At 51.1% G+C, this 15083-nt stretch overlaps 1 protein-coding gene and 1 long non-coding RNA gene across 6 annotated transcripts in view; one reads left to right on the top strand and one right to left on the bottom strand.

Moving 5' to 3' along the window:
- Window positions 1–4075, bottom strand: part of COL6A3 (collagen type VI alpha 3 chain) — a 56653-nt gene extending 52578 nt beyond the window's left edge. For all 5 annotated transcript variants that reach the window (XM_082762891.1, XM_082762893.1, XM_082762897.1 and 2 more), the window contains exon 1: window positions 3701–4075. The gene's annotated coding sequence lies outside the window, so the exon portion shown is untranslated. The remainder of the gene's footprint in view (window positions 1–3700) is intronic.
- An 8154-nt stretch (window positions 4076–12229) lies between these two features.
- LOC309879825 lies at window positions 12230–13047 on the top strand. The gene is made up of 3 exons (XR_014317854.1): window positions 12230–12349; window positions 12475–12589; window positions 12973–13047. It is a non-coding gene; the product is annotated as an uncharacterized lncRNA (long non-coding RNA).
- The last annotated feature ends 2036 nt before the right edge of the window (window positions 13048–15083 follow it).

Here is a 15083-nt window from a genome sequence, read left to right as displayed (position 1 = left end):
TCATTTATCCCCCTATATAGAGGAGGTGCTGGGTGCGATGACCCTCCTATAGGAGGTGAAGGAGAAGCAGAGGTAATGTATTTTGTCTGACCACAGAAGCAGGAGGGCAAAAAAGGAGGGATGTGAATTTATGGTAATTCACCTTAATTTGTGGCCCCTGTCAGGTGTCTGTTCTGCAAGCTTATTCTTCTGCTCTACTGTCTGAGGGGATTATTTTCATCCTGAATTTATCATTATTATTTCTAAGGGAGAGTTTCTTACAGTCCTGGGGGAGGAATCTCTGGTGGAGCTTTCAGTATAACCACTGCAAACTTGGCAAAAAGGCTGAAAAAGCTAACTACGGAGTGCTCTTAGCAAAGCAGTTTTCCCCAACCGCTAAGAATTAGCAGTAAAATCTGGAGAAATAAGTCTGTTAATAACCCGTGTGTGAAAGGGCGTTGTGTAGTGTTCAGTAATCTGAAGTTTTTATGTCTGTCTTGAGTTTATATAGTGTGTGGTGACCTCTTAATGTAACAGTATGTCCTCCATTTCATCCAGAGCTATACATCTGTTACTAATAATGCCTTCAAAAAGCAATCACTTCTACTACTAACGCCATGAAATGATTTCCTTAGATATTTTCCCCAGCAGCTATTTTCTGCTTCATGCATAGAGAAGTATGCAACAAGTCTGACATTTTACATAATCGTATATTTGACTGAGTGTTTCAAATTTACTTTCTAAAAATTGCTTGTGTGTGTGATTTTTTTTCTTCACTAGAGCATAATTAAAACCTGAAAAAAAAGTGCAAAGCAGATGAGAAGGCTTAAAAAAAGCAAAACATAAAAGGCAGGGGGGGAAAAACTTTGCTCCAGCTGTTGTGTATCGCTTTGATTCATTACATATGCCTCTCAGCTGGGCTGGCTGGCTTTGGGTGGGAGGCAGCTATGCCTTCAGTTTATATAGAAATGTGATGTGTGTCATACGTAGGCAGATAGGAATGGGCCCAGACACAGCCCTGGGGATGCCTCGCTGCCCCAGACTGAGGTATGTGTGGTCCTGTTTGCCTGTCCAGCCCCATGGTGTTCCCCCAGAATACCTTAAATAAAAGCCTGCAAAGCAGTTGTGGCCCTAAATCCCCACTTTGTGCCTGTGGGGTGGGTTGCTTTGTGCTTGTGCAGTAGGGAAAAAGGGCTGTGGACTTGCAGGTATGTCCCAGCAGCTTTTCCATGAGGGATCAGGCAGGATGAAAGGGATGCCCTCATCATCCCATGGACAGGGCGGATGGGACGCTGCAAATATCATCCTTCCCCCCAAAAAAAATCTGCTCTGTGGGGATTTCCAGAAGGCAGTGGTGGAGCCACAAGGCGGCAGCAAGTTTTCCTTGAGTGAGGACACCAGCCACCCAAAAAAGCCACCTGTGGCCACAGCACTAGGGAGAGGTGGCCCCAAAATCCCAGAATTGAGCCATCGTGGCTCAGGTTGCCCTCTGGAGGTGGCTGCCTGCTCCTCTCCTGGTTGGACGTGTTCCCCTTGGATCTCTGTGCCCTGACAGAGCTCTGAGCTGGGGAAAACATCGTCACAAGCTGCTCCCAGCAGTGGTTTGGGCACGGCAGAGGCTAGATGCTGTCACTTTTCCCTGTGAAATGGTTTGGGCACCCCAAAACGTGGCCACCTCTTCACTATACAGCACCAGCCCTAAGCCAGGATGTTTCTACAGGCTCAGGATGAGCTCTGTGTGTTGGATCCCAAATTTATTCCCCTCAACTCAGCAGAGCTGGTCCTATTTGCGACAGCCCTTTTGGAAGGGTTTCCCTCCGTGCTGCTGGCATTGGCGGCACAGGGAAGGTGAGCACTGTCTCTGGGAATAGTTCCTCCTATAAACACAGACCTGAGCATTACAAGCTGCCCAGCCCAAAAGGGTGGAAAATCCTCCTGATTTGCAAGCCACTTTAATTTGAAAAACAGCATTCAGCACAGCTACGGGGCTGCTTTGCCTTTATCCCAACTGGCGGGTCCCCTGCTTACTAGCATCTAGTATAAATCACATTCATTCTTATAAGCACGCTGTTGGCTTAAAATCTGCTTGTTTTCCCTCTTCTGACTGAGACTTAAATAGAGTAGTTAATAAGAGGAAAGGGAGTATTTACTGGAAAAAAAAAAAAGGGGGGGAACTCCCTCAAAGATCAATGACTCTTTTTGCACGGTACCCTAAGCCTCACGGCGCCTCTCCACCCAAACAAATCCCCTCCTTAATGTGGCACGCTGGTCACTTAAAAAGGTGGAAAAAGTGATGGGCATGTGGAGCTGTGGTGGTGCGTTGTGCCCGCCTGAGCCCAGCCCTGGGCAGGTTCAGGTTCATCCCTGTAATGTGAGGCTGGGAGAAAGCAACCCCAGGCTGCCAGAGCTCGCAGTGATGCAAGGAATAAGATGTTCCCTTCCCTCCTGCTCCCAGACAGGCACGTCTCAGAAATCACAGCAGTGACAGTGGTTTTCCTCTGCAAATGCGTTTCAAAAGCCAAAAAGGGGTTGCCAAAAAGTGGAAGGGCACTGAATGAATGAATGAATGACCAATGCAAGGCGTGCTGCCCCCCGCTCCGGACACAGCATCCCACCCCTGGCTGCAGTTAATTTCTCTGCAAAGAGGGAATACCCGCTTGAATCTGTGCACAACGGGGAATAGGAAGCCCCATGCTCTGGGTCTGGTCCCAGTGGGTCGAGGGGTGGTGCAGAGCCATGTCCCTGTCCCACCACCACATCCTCGGGGTGCCCCCCGGTTGCTTCCAGCTCAAGCCCAGGGATGCTCCGACCTCCACAAAGTTCCCAAACCAGGCACTTCTACCCCAAGAAGCAGCTGTTTAAGCACCCAACCATCGATACCAAAGTATAACTTTTTTTTTTTCTTAAACCAGTCAGTAATAGGGTAAAGCCAGAAGCTTGAACAAAGCAGCGTTCCTCCCTCCCAGAGCCCACATGAACCATCGCAGCCACCAGGAAGGAGCCGAGAGGTCCCCGCTGCGCCCTCTGGGGGGAAAATGGCTTTGGCCACCTCCTCTCCGGCCAGTTTTGGCCCCTGTGCCCGCTCAGGAAACCGATTTGGCCGCAATCACCCTCACCTCAGGCTCCGTTTGGGAGGGGAAGGCTCTGCCGAGGAGGGATGTGGCGGGGTGTCCCCACCATCGGTCACAGCCACCCCCTTGGAGGGGCTCACCCACCTCCCCGTGCACAAGCAGCCCCATAGACCAAGCATCCCAGAGACAGGTTCCCCAGAAAATCCCAATTTTAAAAATTTTTTTTTTTTTTGGTGGGGGGGCTCTGACTCCATGGGGCACCCCTCCTGGGAGAGATGCTTTCATCCCACAGTGGGGATTTCAAGGCATGGAAGGCAAGCACCGTCCCGCAGCAGTGGAATAAAACCCTGCTGGGTGTTTTAAAATTAATTTAATTTAATTCCTTGTGGCCAGGAGCATCCCCGTGCACCTGCAATGCCTCGGCTCAGGGAGGAGGCTTTTGGGGTGCCCCGGTGTGAGCAAACCCGCTGCAGTGCTCCGCTTATCCACACCCGATGAAAAGCCAAAGGGTGGCTTCCCTCTGGGGACATTGCTCTGGGTTTTGCCTAAAACACCTTAAAAAAAATAAAAATTGACAGCTCGGCAAGGAAGGGAACCACCAAGAGAAGCGAGCACAGGCAAAGAGCTCCCGCACGGACAACGCCACTTACCCCTGAGCGAACCCCTGGAAAATAAAAAAAAAAGTTGCTTATTCCGGGATTTTGGGGTTTTGTTGTTTTGGTTTTTTTCCTCTCCGAAGAGTTGCTCAGCCCCGCTGCATGGCTGTGCTGGTTCTGCCCAGGCTGCCTGCCTCCTCGCCGGCTTCCTCGGAGGGACGAGGACGCCACGGGCACGCTGGTCCCCGTTGGGCGGCTGCCACGGGGTCTGTGCGGGGCCGGGAGAGGCGGCTGGCGTGGAACGGCTGGGGGCCGGGCGCTGCAAATGGGATCCAGATGCTTCTTGCTGAGGTCAGAATTGCTCATCACACACGGTCCTTCCCCCCCCCTGCACACTGCCCTCCCCTCCCCAGCGCTCCCCTGGGGACGCCTCCGCACTCGGCGGCTTCCCTGGCCCGAGTGTTTTCGCCTGTTATTCGTCTATGGAGGAGAAAAAAAAAAAAAAAAAAAAAAAAAAAAAAGAAAGAAAGAAAAAAAAAAGAGAGAGAGAGAGGGAGGGAAAAAAAAAAAAAGAGAGAGAGAGAAAAAAAAAATCCGGGTGGCGGGAGGTTATTCCAATAGCATGACTTTCACTCAGGAGCTAAGGGCTGGGCTTGGATGCTCACAGCATACAGGACACGCCAAGGACTGTACCAAGTTACGCAGGGCTCCCTCGAAGCCCTTCGGGATGCCCGAGGCTGCAGAAAGCCCGGCCAAGCCCTCCCTCCAGCTACCAGAGGGGCTGTTAACTCTGTTTCCTATCAGATGCAGCAGGAGAAGCAGTGGTGGGCTCCCTGTGCTCCTCGGGGAATTAAAGTCAGACCCTTAACATAAAGATAAACACTTCAAAACACACAGAGCCTAGAGAAAAATTCCTAGTGAAAGCCTGAACGGTGCCGGAGCAAATCAGGCGCTGACAATGAGCGAGTGCCCGATCAGTGGCTCATTTTTCACCTTCATCCAGTGCAAAAATACCTTGCACCCTTCCTTTAGCAGAGCAAACCAGGCAGGTTTGGGGGTTAGTTTTTTAGCTCTCTGCTTCTGCAGTGACAGAAGGGCGCTGGCCAAAATTAAACACTCCAGTCTGGACTGGGTTGCTTTCTGCAAGAATTTATGGTAAGGAAACCAATTTTTTTCCCTTGCCCCTGTTTGGGTCCATATAAGGCTGGAGCCGCGGTCGTGTCCCGGGCATCAAACAGTCAAGTTCCCTTCAGTTGCTCCAAATGGGGATTTATGATGTTTGCTCTAGGTTTTGTGCAGTTTGAAAGGCTCGCCACATTAAAATAAAATAAAATAGCTGGAATGCTTCGGGAAGGCACTGAGCTCTCCAGCTGATGCAATAGCTCGCCCCAGCAATGGTGCAGGGACTGGAGGAACTATGCAGGGGGGGGCAAAGGCAAACACCCCTGGCCATGTGCCCTAAAGGAAGAGGGTCCCCTCCACGAATTTTGAACAATGGTTCTTGGTTGTTCCCTGGGGGAAAAGAGAGGCAGTGCCTGGAAAAAAAGGGAGCCATGGGGAAGGCAGTGATGGACGAGTGGCACTGGGCATGGTGGGTGGAGGACCAAGGGCATCCAATGGAGGGGCAATTTGTCCAAACCAAAGCATTTTCTTCAAATATTTGGCTGCCCCTTGCAATGGCAGAGAGGGATCTGGGGAGCCGGCTGCAGGGATGGTGCTGGTGCAAAACAACCAAATAAAATTCAGAGGGGATTTACTACCTTTAAAATTTGAGGCTTGAAATTGCAAACCCCAAACCCTTGCTCCTGGCTCACCCACACATCTCGGCCTCGCTCCACCCGTGCAATGCAGCCAGAGAAAATTGCGTCCACCAGGCATGCTCCAGTGGCTCCAGTTTGCTGCCACCAGTGGAAACCAGTACGGCACGGCCACAGGAGTGCCTGGGGTTTGTATTGCTGCTGCTTCAGCTGCGCCTTCAGAAAGAAAAGTTTTCTGCCTGGCGATCAGGGGAGGCAGGAAAACATTTTAAAGTTTTATTTTTAAGAAGGAAAGTACAAAACACAGGAAAGCTCCAGCTACCCCAGAACAGTAGTGAAAAACAGCCAGGATACGGGACTGTAGATAAATAATGTGAAAATATTGGTGAAACACATACGGATCCCATTATGGGCCTATCACGGCTCTATTGAGAACATATTTAACTTGTTAGTGTTTATTCCCTTCGTGATGCAGAATTTGTCTTAATATGGTTCTAATACTGCAGCAGCTTTTACCAAGTGCCCCAATGATTAAATGAGACTGGGAGAGGCCTTAAATTCCCACATGATTGCCTTTATGACCCTAATAACCTAGCTAAAAGCTTTTCCTTCCCCAAAAGAGGTTTCATAGCTGGGGACCACAGCCAGCTGGGATGCAGTGGGTGTTTTAGGGCAGGGGAATTACATTTTTTCAACTGTTTTCCTGAGGTCCCGACCACCGTCACTGCAGCATCCTGGGAGGGAGACATCCTCAGGGACAGGCTTCTTTCTGTTCCCAGAAACCCCCTTTGGGAACTGGTAAAAGGCAGAATCACAGCACCGTGGTCATTTCTAGAGGGCTGTGAATAAGTTTAGCAAGATTTCCTCCCTGGTATGTTAATAACTGGATGTGATGAATGCGCTGAGCCAAGAGGGTTTTCAGGAATCCTCTTTCCATCCACGATAATAAAATAAAAGCCCCGTGTGCTCCTTCCTCACGTCGGGCAGGGATCGGGGTGATCCCAAATTTACCGGGACACAGTGGGTGCTCTGGTGGTTGCAGCATCCCAGCTTGGCCCCATCCTTGAGCACCATCTGGTGGCTTCTCCTCCGGGGACTCCTTGGGCATCCTCCAGACCCGCAGCCACCTTCATCCCCTCAAATCAAAACATCCCTGCAAGGCAGGGCTGCTGCGTGCCAGGAAATCCAGGGGTACCCCCAAAACTCTTTCCCCATCACCAACCTGAGAACGATTTCAAAGAGCAAACTCTTTTTTCTTGCCCTGCTAAAACCAGGCACGGGCATCCCGGCTGCAGCTTGCCTTTTAATTTTTTTCGGAATAGATGGTTTTAATTAGCTCCGAGGCATTAATCATTGCTTTCTTCCAAATAGTCCCTCCACAACCACCACCCCAGTTAGGAAATGGTCCAGGAAATGTTTTCTGAGGCTTTGCTTTTCTCTGCACTTTCTGTCTGTCTGTCTCCCAAGGCATTTGTACCACTTTTGATACCACCCTTGGCTGGAGCAAGAGTGGCAGGAGCATCCCTAGAGCAGGCAGAGAGGGTGGGAGAAAGCGAGCAGGGTTATTTGGAGTGGGAATTAAAGCACAAAATGGGACACCCAGCTCTGTCATTCCCAACCAGCATCCAGGTGCAAATGGGCCTTGATTGCAATCAGGGGCACACCTCCTAATTGGCACCAGGGCTGTGGAGGTATATTAGTGAGTCCCCAGGGCTGCTGGGGGTGATGCTGGGGGAGCTGCTGTCTCTTGAAGGGGCTCTGCCTGGTTCTGCTGTGTGATGTTGGTTAATGGATCTGTTTTGTCTCAGCTCCTTATCTGTAAGGCAGTGGGATTTGCCTCCTAAGCTTATGTGGAGGGTAAAGAGTGGTGGTGGGCATGCCTGCTGAAGAGCTGTCTTGTGGGGGCTGGAGTGTCTGGGACTTGACTTCTGTAATTAGGAAAAACCTTAAGGGTGGGAGCAAAAACTTCAGATCCCTCCATAGGACCAGAGGGGAAGTCCTTCTGGAAGGACAAATAGTGTAGGGCTGTTTGAAAAGCAGTTTAGTGGCTTCCTCTTAACTATTTTCTTATGTAGCTTAAAGCCAAAGGTGAAATAAAAGTTTCACCTGGCAGGAACACATGGGAGTTACTGAAATGTGCTGTTTCTTTTTTTCCTCTTTCTTTCTTTTGTATATATTTTTTTAATTTTTATTTTTCCCTTTCCAAACCAGAGCTCCTTAAAGCTTTTGGCTATGCTAGAAAATGTTTTGCCTCTGATAAGCCAGGCATTTTTAAAAGGGTGCCTGTCTTGTTGCAACGCCTCCAGCTGAGGCCAATACTGCTAACTAAGCATAAAGATGGGATAAGCCCCAAAGAAGCAATAAAAGCAAGCCCATGGCAGGGCTGTATGAATGTATACATCCTTAATCCATGTTTGCATGGATGCAGGAGAGCTCATAACTCAAGTGAAGAAACCTTGGAGCCTGACCAGCTGCAGCCTGCAGAAAGCCTTGCTGCTGGAAGGGCTCTGCAGTGTCTGCCATGGGAAGGAACAAACTGCTATGAAATACGTGAGTAACAAGCATAATTTCCCCTCTAACACAATGTGCAGCTTGTAGGTCAGTAAAATACAACGTGAGCCACAGTGCTCGGTTTCTAGGAAAGAAACTAGATGAGGTATTTCTCCAATTAGGAGATGTAAGGCTGGAAATGGGTTTGTGATGTGTCTTGGCCAAAGCAGACCTTGCCAACCATCCCCATGGCTGCTCCTGTTTTCTCACATAGATGCTTCCAGGCAGTCTCTCTTGAGATGTAAAGGGGGAGAGGAGATCACTGAAAATGCAAAGCTTTATGTAGGTACACCCGTCCTGTGGGTGTTCTTGTTGAGGTTCCCTATTGCAGGAATAATATCTGATGAGGCAGGACTTGGGAGATGCTGAGTTTTCCCCCTGCAAATGGTTGAAGCTCCTTTGAAAGCTAAAGAAGCCGAATTTTTTGCCTAAATCCACCTAAAATTCTCACTTTTCTTTGACCAGATGCCGGTTCCCCAGCACATCTGGTCAAAGAAAAGTGGATGTGCAAAGAAGAGGATGTGCAAGCCAGTAAGTGGGACTGGCTGCCATACCAAATGAAATCTCACATCAGGGAGAAAACAGAGCTCTTATTTAAAAAAAAAAAAAAAAAAAAAAAAAAAAAACTGCACTAATAATCTAGATATAAGGTCCTACTTATGATCTGGATACAATGGGAGGCAGAGAGGTAGGGGAAGCATTTGGAAACCATTTATCTGGGGAAAAGATTGTTGTTTTGCTGAGGTTTGGTGAGTAAAATTTTTGCTGAGGAAGCCAGGCTGGTTTAGCAGGGTCTTGCCATCTCATAGCTTGGTTTTGGGGAGCCACAAAAGTTTGGGAGGTCAGTAAGATCCTTGCTGCATCCAGAAATATCTCCCAGATGCTCGCAGCATCTGCAGGGGTGCAGGTCTCCCCACCTCCACACGTGGGTCTCCCTTTGGGTGCCCCGAAAGGACAGGGGTTGGGGACATCCCTGGGTGTAAGCTCAACCTGTCCCCACGCAGGAAGAGGTGGGGACAGCTTTGCCTGGTTACTGTTGCTGTTTACCACCCTCCCCAGCCACTTATGGAAAAAAAAAAAAAAATGGAAAAAATCCACATAAAACATGGAGCCAGCAGCCCTGCCAGCCTGACTAATGCGTCCTCTCTCAAATGTTTCATTCATTCATCCCACAGCCGGATGAGGGGAAATGGCACCGCTCACCCCCGGCAGAGCGACGCCGGGCTTGTCCCCAAAAACGCCCAGCAGCTGGTCACCTGCAAGCTGGGACGGGGCTGGTCTCTGCTCTGTGGGACCTATATGGAGGAGGCAGGGGGTGCCAGAGCAGCCTGGAGCAGTTACATGGCTCATAAATGACTTGGCCAGGCACCCTGTCCCCTGGCCTTGGGGACAGCGTGTTCCCTGCTCACTCCTAGGGAGGAGGTGTGTGGAGAGAGTGAGTGTGCCGCGGGTGATGCTCCCAAAAAAGCTGCCACCGAGCACGTTGTAGGCACCCCCGCCCCCCACACACACCCCGTCTGGAAAATGCTGGGCACAAAGACACGAATTCAGACCGTTTCTGGGGGTGTGAAGGTGCAAAAAGTGGATTTGAAAAGCCTCCCTGCCTCTCTGGGGATGTTGCTTGTCTGCAAGAGGTGTCCCTGCTGCATGGCAGCCTCTTGCTGGGGGGCTGAGAAGTGACTGCTGCTCCCCCAGAGCCCCTTGGAGGCTCAAAGAAAACCTCCCCCAGCCTAGAAAACCCCTCCAGGTCTGGCACATAGGAACAAAATCCCTGCTCCAAGCTGGGGTAATGGCAGATGCAACCCCATAGCTTGAATATGGGGTCCTTTTCCCCCCACACCTGGCTTGGGGCATCACAACCAGGTTTGAGCCAGGCACGTGTGGACGTGGTGCTTGGGGATGGTTTGGTGGTGAATTTGGTGGCATGAGGTGAGCACAGACTTGAGGGTCTTAAGGGTCTTTCCCAACCAAATTCATCCTGTGATAAGGATCAGGGGAGGTGTTATTTAAAGGAGGATGCTGCAGGGGGTGTAGGTGTGCAGGGAGCAACAGCCAGATCCTCTTTGCTGCCCAACAGCAGGAGATATTTTTACATTATATGACCTGAAATGCTTCACAGAAATGCCAGTTTGGCCTGTGTTCAGCTAGCATGAACACCAAAAAGAGAGAGAAGGAGACCTGATTTTTTTCCCCCGTAAGAGGCCAGCCCTGGCCAGGCTTCACTGCAGTCATGGGACAGCAGCTGGGATTTTCCTTCTCCACCAAGAGGAGGAACAGGGAGGAGGGAGGAAATGGTGAGCACTCCCTGGGGGTTGGGAGAGCTTTCCAAACCCAACAGGACAAACAAACGGGGACTCTTAGCATTGGGGTTGGTTTCTGTCCTGTGGTTTGGCCTTTTGCAGGGTGGGAAGGGCACCTCTGTGTTGGTGGTACCTGGCGAGAGAGCTGAGAAAAACTTGTTTACGAGAGAGAAATACGGTGTGTCCAGCTGAAATTCCTCCGGGGCGCTGAGATGATGTGGAGACAGCTTACAGGTACAGATCCCGGCGGGTCTGGTGGCATCCCACCCCACCCCATCCTTAATCCTACACTAGGATCGCATCCTAGAGAGACCCCAGCTTTTGCAGAGCAGCAGCCCTTTTTTAATTAAGAAAAAGGAGGGGACAAAAAAAAAAACTAACTCGTGCTCACTGCCTGCATTTTCTGCTGGGCTCCGCACGGTGGCACAAGGAAACCTCTCTCCGGAGGAGCATCCCCCAAGCTCTTTCTCCTTGCTCCAGCGATATTTTGGCCAGGAGAGGAGCAGCACAAGCCTTCTGCAAGCCAGGCAGGGATGTGGGGACGCCCCACAGCCTCTCGGGGGCGTTTAGGATGCCGGGTGCCTCTGTTGGGCAGCTCCCTTTGGAGAGCCCCAGGCTGTCACTTGGAGGCGTGCTGCTGGCACCGTTCCCTTGCCAGCCTGCTCTCCTCCTCGCTGTTTATTCCTGGGGTGAACAGGGGCTGGCTGCTCGGATGGGGGGGAGAAATCATCATCTGACCGGCCCCAAACCACACAAACACAGCAGCCCTGTGGTTCCGCCTTGCCTCGACGGCTGGAGGAGGAGAAAAGCAGCTGATGCTGCTTCTCTGCTGGAGCCAGCCGGCTGTGTAACCAGAGGCTGCTGATAAGCAGATGACTTATCAGCCCATCTCCACCAGCAGCATCCCGCTGGGGTGTCACGGGGAGAGTTTGCTTCAAAACCCAGCCTGGGGAGAGGCTGATTTTTGGGCAGGGTGCCTCCATCACCTTCTGCACCGCCTGCATTAGGGGCAGCACTGCTTGTCCCTCCTGTGCCCTGGCTGGAGCCTGCCAGCAGGGCACGGGGAGCCAGCAGCACGTGGAAAAGAGGGCAGAGAGGGCCAAATGGAAACTCATTAGGGAGCGGATTGACCGGCAGCCCTCCCTCAGCAGGGCCAGCAAAGGCTCCCCTTGCGCGCCCTTGCTGCGAGCGCTTGTGCAGCGGTGAGCTTTGCAGCTCCATCCTGTCCTTCTCCTCCTCTCTGCCCCTGGGATCACGTCTGACAGGGACAGCAGCAGCCTGAGGGCTGGGAACCAGCACCAGGTGATGCCACCCGGCTCGGGAGCAGGTTTGGGATGGATGGAGATGGAGCTGCGGGCATGGGAGTAGCCGAAGATGCTGCCAGTCCGCTTGTCCCCAGCCCAGCTCCTGGGCTCTGCGTCTTCATTTCCACGCCAACATCTGCCCATCACATGCTTGCCCAAACTGTCTCCCACCAGCCCAAAATCTGGCCAAAATCCTTGTGCCCTTGCTTGGGGTTAAGGGCAGAGAGCAGGATGCACCTCGGCAGGTCCAGGAGTGCCATGGCGCCGTCCCACATCAGAGCAGGTCACAGGGAGGGAACAAGAAAAAAAAAATAAACTATTTATTTTCAGCCAGTGTTCAAATAGATTGAGCAATGCTCTGAGAACACCCTATGGTATGAGCACATACCTGTGGCTGGCGGAGCTGGGCTTGGCCAGCACAAAGCACCCTGTGAAGCCTGTGGGATCCCCGAGGAACCCAAAACCCCTCATAGGAGAGGATTAGGGGAGAGCATCATCTCAGAAAGCTTATCGAAGAGAGGGTTATTCCAGCACAGCCAAGCTGCCCTGCTTCCTCACAGGTTTCCCCACCTGCATTTGGCTTGCTAGGTAGGTCAGCACGGGGATGTGGCCGGACGGCCGCACAAAACCTTATCTCATCCCCTATTTCCGTGTGAGCAGGGCGGGTGCCAGGCCGTCCCTCTGGAACAACGAGGGCTTGTTTTTCCCCACGGGAAAGAGCTGTGAAAGGCCACGCCAGGGCCCCGAGGTGCTTTCACTTCTCCTGCTTGCTCCTACCGAGCCGTCCTGCAGGTAGGGATCCAGAGGCCGGGTTATAAACCCCGCTGTGGAAATGTTCCCAGCACTGCCGTGACTCTATTAAATGCTCTGGCAGCCAAGCGAGCTTGTTTATGGGAATTTCCTGGGTATTCTGCCAGCTTATGGGATAAAAGTTGGGGTGACCTCCCAGAGGGTGCCCTCTCCAGGATCCTACATGCTGAATCTGGCAGCAGGGCTTTGCTCCTGGTGATCAGCCCCGTCGCCTCGCTCCTGGTAAGTGCAATCTTATTTTTCAGTCTTATTCCAGAAGGCTTGAGTGTAACGCTCTGTTATCACCCAGCGTTACACTAAAACCCATCACAGCCCAGAGAATGGCATGCAAAGGCCTGAGGAAGTGGGGTATCACCCCCTGCATCTCTGTTTCGGTGGCACGATCGGATGCCAGGCACCAAATTATCTCTGCCCCGCTGTTACGCACTGCAGCCAGCCTCAGCCTGCCTGAGATGTGCAAAGGCACATCTGGGGTGTCAGCTCAGAGAATCTGGGCAAGATCTGATCTCAGCGTTAGATAGCTCCTGCCACGGGCTCACATCTGCTCGGTTTTGGTTTCTGATGCGTAAATAGTGAAAGCAAAATCTTGGGGTTTTTGTTTGTAGTCCAGTGCCTTGAAAGCAGGATCCAAGTGAGCTCCAGGCCAACAGTTCCTGTGCATCTGAAATTCCGTATTCGAGGTAAGATTTCTGGGTATAAACACATCAAATTCGGTGTGGGTATGTCACTTTTTTTTTTTTTTTTAATGGATCTCAGCCAGCCTCCAGAGACTTGCCTCTGGTTTTCTTCAGAAAAACCGAGTCCTCTGCTATCAGCCCTTCCCTTACGTCGTCTCCCCAGCAGGCTGGTGGCAGCAGAGGAGATGTGTGGGGTCGGCTTCTCTGCCTTTTAGTGGGGTAAGGAGACCCCTCTGGACTCCAGCAGAGCAGGAACAAGCTCGGTGATGGCAGCCTGTGTCTTCAGACAGCCCGAAGCAAGCTCTCCAGACGTGCCCAAACTCCTGCATTGCAACCTCCTGCGTTTCCCAGGCTGCCAGCTCTGCAGAGCCCTTTGCCTCAGCGCGGTTCGTTTGCGCCCCTGCTAATTGTCAGAACAGGAACATCCAGTTACAGTCCCCACCTGATAAATAGGATCTTTTTTGCATCTCTGTAGGTGCTCAGGGCCCCAAAGCAACTGGCAAAGCCTGCGGCCACCTCCGCAGCATTGCGGAGCAAGCAGGCTCCTCCACCCTAAATTTTATGACCTGTTCAAGTTCCTGTGGCCCCTTCCCCAAGTATTTCACACCTAAGATGTGTGATCAGCATTAAAATTGTCGATGAACTCACCCAGAGCCGGGCTCTGACACCTCGTTGCCCAGACATGAGCAGGATTTGTGCGTGCCTGGCGCAGCCTGCTGGACCCAAAACTTGGTTTTCTCCTGCTGTAATGGGACGTAAGCCATTGAACCACCCGTGTCTGAAGTGGCCTTGAGCTCATGTTGATTTGAAAGGGGCTAGGACTGGGTGCAGGACTGGCAAGGGAATGTGGGCAATGCAGTGAAATTGGATCATGTTTTGGGGCTTGCTCCTCTCTGAAGGCAATGCAACACTTCTCACGTCAGGTGGAGAACGGGCTTGTAGCATAATCCTTCAAAATCTGGTTAGATCCACATTGGAGAAACCTGGCTAGATAAGAGAAGGGAGAAAAAATCTGGTTAGATAAGAGAAGGGAGAAGTCATGCATCCTACTGCTCCATCACCTAGCTTTGTAATGCTCACATGATTAGGGAAAAACACCACAAATCCATTTTCCACCCTGTAAATGACACTCCACAAACATCTTTTTCTGATCCCGTGACTGTTATTTTCTAATTGATAATTAAAGTTGAAAGGCCACTTTCTTTAAGTGAGGCTGTCGGGGTCGTTCTGGCAGCATCCAAACAAGCTGTGGTCATGCAGTAAAGTAATTAAACAGTTGTATTAATAGAAAAAAGAAAAAAAAAAAAAAAACTATCCCTCATGGGCCATGTACAGAAATAGCAGAGGCATTGTATGCCCCTTCCCTGTCCTTCTTGTTTTGCTCTGATGTGCTGGGGTTGGAAGAGAAGAGGTCTTTGTAGAAGAGCCCCTGCAAGTTCCCTCCGCAGCACTTGGGGCAGAAATTTGGAAAAGCAAACTTCATTATTCTTTTAAAAATAGCCTGTTCTGTCCCTTGGTTTGGCCGTGCATTGCCCAGAATTACCAGGTGAAAAACAAGGATCAGGAGTGAGAGCATTGGCAGGCTCCCTGGGGTGGGATTTGCTGAATTTGCTGAGATCAGTGAGCGGTATCTCATCCAGTGAGCTCGTCGAAATCTGCTCACGGAGGATGGGTTTGCTTCCAGTTATCGGAAAATACACCACAGAAGGCCCAGGCCACTTGTGCTCTGTATCAGTTTACAGTTGATTTTATAAACGACTGCCAAGAAATGCAAAGATAACAGCTCACATTAATGCCGTGCTTAACAGAGCAGCCCTGAAGGAATGCTTCTCTTAGAGAACCTACCCCCAAAATCCCATCCCTTTACTATCTGACAAGACCAAAAATCACAAACTGAGCCCAACCTTTACCCAAACCTTAATTATTAGGAGGGGCTCAGCTTGTAACACTCCTCTCTCCGTTTTGCCACCCCTGTCCACAGCACAACCAAACCCAAGGGCTTTAAAACACACAAAAAAGCTTCCTCCTGCCTCACATCC

Source organism: Aythya marila (genome assembly GCF_965140915.1).
Source record: "Aythya marila genome assembly, chromosome: 6".
Lineage (NCBI taxonomy): Eukaryota > Metazoa > Chordata > Aves > Anseriformes > Anatidae > Aythya > Aythya marila.
The sequence above is the reverse complement of the archived record's forward strand: the minus strand, read 5'-3'. Positions and strand labels throughout refer to the sequence as shown.